The following is a 6,202-nucleotide window of genomic DNA, read 5'->3' on the forward strand; positions in this document are numbered from 1 at the left end:
CTCTGCCTGCCAGCTTCACCTATCCTTTCTTCTGCTTTGCTATTGGCCTTTCAGTTCTTATTAGACCATCAGGTGTTGTAGACAGACATAGTAACACAGCTTCACAGAGTTAAACAAATACAACATAAACAACAGCAACACATCTTAAAATAATATTCCCCAACAAGAGGATAACTTGGAGAAGCTGTTTCTCTGCTTCTATCATGTGGGTTTTGGGTATGGAATTCATCGGTTATAATGGCAAGTGCCTTTACCAACTGAGCCATCTCACATGTCCACACTAAGGTTTCTTTTATGATAAGTTCCAAAGAACATCAAAAAAAGAACTGGCATAAACATTTTTAAAGTCTCCAGTTGAGTAGCTCTCTGTAGTCCCTTTGACCAAAGCAAGTCAGAGTAGGAGAAAATTAGTCCAGTGCATGGACTCAAGACAGGGGAGATGAAATCAATAAAATAGAAACAAAGAGAACAATACAATCAATGAAACAAAGAATTGGTTCTTTGAGAAAATCGACAAAATAGACAAACCCTTATCTGAAGTAACTAAAAGTCAGAGAAAGACTATCCAAATTTGTGGGATGACTCATCCCTAGCCGGCTTGAGGCCCAGCCAAGTAAAAAAGATACTTTCTGAAAGCCAGCCTGTGTCTGCCTAAGGGCCTTAGCAACAGCAGCTGAAACATGATCTGGAGATGACCTGGACCAATGAGAGACAGCCATGTCACACCAGCTGATGCATATTCATCAGACCTCCCCCCAGGAAGGGGTGGAGGGTATATAAGACTTGCCTCTAACTGAATAAACTGAGTTTGTGGTTTCGACATTCTCCCAGAGTCTGTGTGGTTTGACTCTGTGCCTACTTGGCCCCCACCCCCAAAGGGAACAACACCAAGGACTCTGCTATACAAATTAACAAAACCAGAAACAATAAAGTATACATAACAACAGACACCAAGGGAATCCAAAGAATCATTAGGTCATATTTCAAAAACCCGTACTACTCAAAATTGGAAAATCTAAAAGAAATGCACGTTTTTCTTGATAGATACCACTTACCAAAATTAAATCATGATAGAACAATGTAAATAGACGTATAACCCCTAAAGAAATAGATGCAGTTATTAAAAGTCTCCCAACAACAACAACAACAACAAAAATCCAGGGCCAGAAGTTTTAGCACAGAATTCTACCAGACTTTCAAAAAAGACCTAATACCAACACTCCTCAAATTATTTCACAAAATATAAAAAGAAGGAACATTGCCAAGTTCATTTTATGAGGCTACTGTCACCCTGATACCTAAACTAATCAGAGATTCAATGAAGAAAGAGAATTACAGACCTATTTCCCTCATGAACATTGATGCAAAAATACTTAACAAAATACTTGCAAACCAAATCTAAGAACACATCAAAAAGATCATCCACCAAGGTCAAGTAAACTTCATTCCAGAGATGCAGGCATGGTTGAACATACAAAAAACAATCAATATAATCCACCATATAAACAAACTGAAAGGAAAAAAAATGATCATCTCATTAGATGCTGAAAAACCTTTGACAAAATCTAACACCCCTTCATGATAAAAGTCTTGGAGAAATCAAGGATAAAAGAGACATACTTAAAAATAATAAAGGCAATTTACAGAAAGCCTATTGCCAATTCCACTAAAATCAGGAACAAGACAAGGCTGTCCACTCTTTATGTAATTATTCAATATAGTATTTGAGGTTCTAGCTAGAGCAATAAAATATTTAAAGGAGATCAAGGGGATACAAATTGGAAAGGAAGAAGTCAAAGTGATGATATGATATATGATATGATAGTATACATTAGTGACCCCAAATATTCTACCAGGGAACTACTATACCTTATAAGCACCTTCACTGAAGTGGCTGGATAAAAGATTAACTAGAAAAAAATCAGTAGCATTCCTACACCCAAATGGCAAATGGGCTGAGCAAGAAATCAGAGAAACAATACCCTTCACAATAGCCACAAATAATATAAAATATCTTGGGATAACTCTAACCAAGCAAGTGAAAGACCTGTATGACAATAACATCAAGGAAAGCTTTGAAGAAAGAAATCAAAGAAGATATCAGAAGATGGTAAATTTCTCATGCTCATAGATTGGCAAAATTAACGTATTAAAAATGGCCATTTTGCCAGGCAGCGGTGGTGCACGCCTTTAAATTCCAGCACTCAGGAGGCAGAGGCAGGCAGATCTCTGTGAGTTCAAGGCCAGCCTGGTCTACAGAGTGAGATCCAAGACAGGAACCAAAACTACATGGAGAAACCCTATCTCAAAAAACAAAACAAAAAAAAAAAAAAGAAAGAAAAGAAAATGGCCATTTTACCAAAAGCAATCTACAGATTCAATATAATCCCCATCAAAATTTCAACACAATTCTTTACAGACCTCAAAAGAACAATACTCAACTTCATATGGAAAAACAAAAAACCCAGGATAACTAAAACCATCCAGTACAATAAAAGAACTTCAGAAGGTATCACTATCCCTGACTTCAAGCTGCACTACATAGCTATAATAATAAAAACCACATAGTATTGACATAAAAACAGATAGCTTAATCAATGGAATCTATTCAAAGATCCAGACATAAATCCACACACCTATGGACACCTAATTTTTTATTAAAAAAAAAAAAGCCAGAAATACACAATGGAAAAAAGAAAGCATCTTCATCAAATGGTGCTGGTCTAACTGGATGTTTACACGTAGAAGAACACAAATAGATCCATATTTATCACCCTGCACAAAACTCAAGTCCAAGTGAATCAAAGATCTCAACAAAAAGCCAGGTACACTTAACCTGATAGAAGAGAAAGTGGGGAGTAGCCTTGAATGCATTGGCACAGGATACAACTTCCTGAACAGAACACTTAGAGCACAGGCACTAAGATCAACAATTAATACATGGGACCTCATGAAACTGAAAAGCTTCTGTAAGGCAAAGGACATCATCAATAGGACAAAACGGCAGCCTACAGAATGAGAAAAGATTTTCACCAACCTCACATCTGATAGAGGACTAATATCCAAAATACATAAAGAAGTCAAGAAACTAGACATCAGCAAACCAAAGAATCCAATTAAAAATGAGGTACAGATATAAACAGAGAATTCTCAACAGAGGAATCTCAAATGACTGAGAAACACTTAAAGACACGTTCAACATCCTTTCCAATCAGAGAAATGCAAATTGAAATGGCTTTGAGATTCCACCTGTCAGAATGGCTAAGATCAAAAACACAAGTGACAGCTCCTACTGCTGGTGGGAGTGCAAATCTGTATAGCCACTTTGGAAATCAATATGACAGTTTCTCAGAAAACTGGGAATCAATCTACCTCAAGACTCAGGTATACCACTCATGGGCATATACCAAAGGAAGCACCATCCTATCACAAGGATACTTGCTCAACTATGTTCATAGCAGCTTTATTTGTAATAGCCAGAAATTGGGAACAAACTACATGTCCCTCAACTGAAGAATAAATAGAGAAAAGGGGGTACATTTACACAACGGAGTATTGTTCAGCTGTTAAAAAAAATAACATCATGAAATTTGCACGCAAATTGATGGAACTAGAAAAAAAATCATCCTGAATGAGGTAACCCAGACCCTGAAATGTAAACATGGTATGTAATCACTTATAAGTGAATATTAGCTGTAAAGTAAAGGCCAATTGTGCTAAAACCCATAGACCCAGAGAGGCTAAGTAACCAGGAGGGCTCAAGGAGATCTTCCTGGTAAGGGAAAACAGAATAGATTTGTGGGTGGACTGAAAGTGGGTGGGGATGGGAGCCAGAGGGAACAGGTGGGGTGTGTGGAGGAAGAGAGTATTGGGAGAGATTACTGGAGTTATGGGGCATTTCTGAAGCAAGGTATAATGGAAATTCCCAGGGGAACCTAAGACTCCTAGTAATGGAAGATACAGAGCCTGCACAGGCCATCTCCAGTAACCAGGCAAAGCTTCCAGTGACTGGGCCATCGACCCAGCCACAAAACTTTCAACCTGCAATTTGTCCTGCCTACAAAATGTGCTGGGGTAATGGGGGCTCAGATTCGTGACCAACCAGTGACTAGTCCAACTTGAGACCCATGCCACAAGAGGGAGCCCATGCCCATGGAGGGACAGGAACCAAAGGCTGGGTAGCCCAGAGACCTAGGACAAAACCAAACATGTCTGGGGGAAAAAAAATTAATGAAGCTATTCCTAATGATACTCTTCTATACTTGTAGACCAGAGCCTAGCATAATCATCATCAAAGAGGCTTCATCCAGCAACTGATGGAGCAGATGTGGAGACCCACAGCCGAACACTAGACAGAGCTTGGGAAAAGAGGGGGAGGAAGGATTGTGGAGCCAGAATGGTCAAGGACACAGAGGCTCACAGAGACTGAAGCGACAGTTGGGAGCCTTATGGGTCTGATCTAGGTCCTCTGCATGTATGGTATAGTTGTGTAGCTTGGTGTTCCTGTGGGACACTTAACAATGGGAGTGGCAGTATCTCTGACTCTTTTGTCTGCTTTTGGGACCCTTTTCCTCCTAATGGGTTGCCACATCCAGCCTTAATATGAGGGAATGTGCCTAGTCTTATTGCAACATGTTATGCCATGTTTGGTTGATATCTCTGATAGGCTTGCCTTTTTCTGAAGAGAACCAGAGGAGAAGTAGATCTGGGGGAAAGGGTAGGTGGTGAGGTGTTAGGAGAAAGGGGATGGGGGACTGTTAAATGTTAAATTTCTAATAAAATTCAGAGTCACTGAGTCATCCAACACTTCAGTAGCCCCCCAAAAGCTGTCATGACGCATGAGAAGAAACACGTGATCACTTACAAATCTGGACTCTCTACACTCTCCATCTATCCCTCTTGCCTGGCTATTGAATGTTTGTGTTCCCTTTTCTGTGTAACCCTTATGTATTTATTCTACACTCCTAAAATCAGAACTGTCATGTCCTGAACCATGGCTTTAACAAACTTCAACTTCTTGTTTAATAGACCAATGTTCCCTTCCTTGTCCTATGTCTGCCTACCCCCAGAGCTTTCCCCAACTCTTCCGATGTTCATTTCTTTGATCTCAAAAGCCTTTAATAATGTTACCAGCACTGAGCATAGTGTGTTATCCATGCATGTGTGTGTTATCTGTTTCCCCAGATAGCCCATGAACATTTTACACTAATAACAGAAACAGTACAGATTCTTGGTATATCATTTTGGGGGGAAAAATGAGTGAATGAATTTGAACTCCTCTGACCCTCCCCCCATCGACTGAATTATGTTCTGATACCTAACCATGTTCAGTCCATTCTCTGCCTGCCAGACAATGAACCTAGGATTGTCTGTGTGCTTGGCTGTGGATCCTGTCTGTGTTGTGCTTGACTGTGGATCCTGTCTTGCATTTTGAAACTATTTACTTATGTCTTGATACCCTAACCTGCCTACCAAAATTGTGATCTACTTTTTACTTTTAAATCTCTGAACCCCCACCCCCAAAAGTAACAACATCTTCTCTTCTACCCTTAAAACTAATGGAACTTTATCCGAAATGCAGTGATGATTCAGGAAACAAGAGATCTGACTTTTATTGTTTTTTCATGATGATATCACCCCCTCTATTTTACAACTGGATTATAGAAATGTGACAGTTTAGCTAGTATTACACAGCTAAATATGTGGTGATTAGGACTTTTGTTCTTAATATTGGGACTTCAGCCCAAGGATTGTTTTTTTTTTTTTTTTTTTGCTCCCTATCCCTGAGCTACAGCACCAACCCATCATATATGGGATATTTAATCACGTTTCTCTGGAATGGAGCATATCAGTCAGCAAAGTACTGTCCTTGCAAGTACAAAGCCCTGAATGACAACAAGAATCCTATAAAGATTCTGAGCTGAGTGTCACACAGAAGTGTGATCCCAGGGTGGGGAGGCAGAGACAGGTGGATCCCTCGCTGGTCAGTTCATCCTTCCTGTATGGTGAATTCCAGACCAATGAAAGACCCTACCTCAAAGACACAGCACAGCAAACAAACAGACAATACCTGAGGAAGATCATCTGAAGCTGTCTCCTAGCCTGTGCACACACACACACCCACACCCACACCCACACACACACACATTTCTGCATAGGCATGAACATATATATTACACACAAAGTCTTTAACAAGTCAAAA

Source organism: Peromyscus californicus, unplaced genomic scaffold, assembly GCF_007827085.1.
Source record: "Peromyscus californicus insignis strain IS unplaced genomic scaffold, ASM782708v3 Scaffold_13__1_contigs__length_99412109, whole genome shotgun sequence".
NCBI lineage: Eukaryota > Metazoa > Chordata > Mammalia > Rodentia > Cricetidae > Peromyscus > Peromyscus californicus.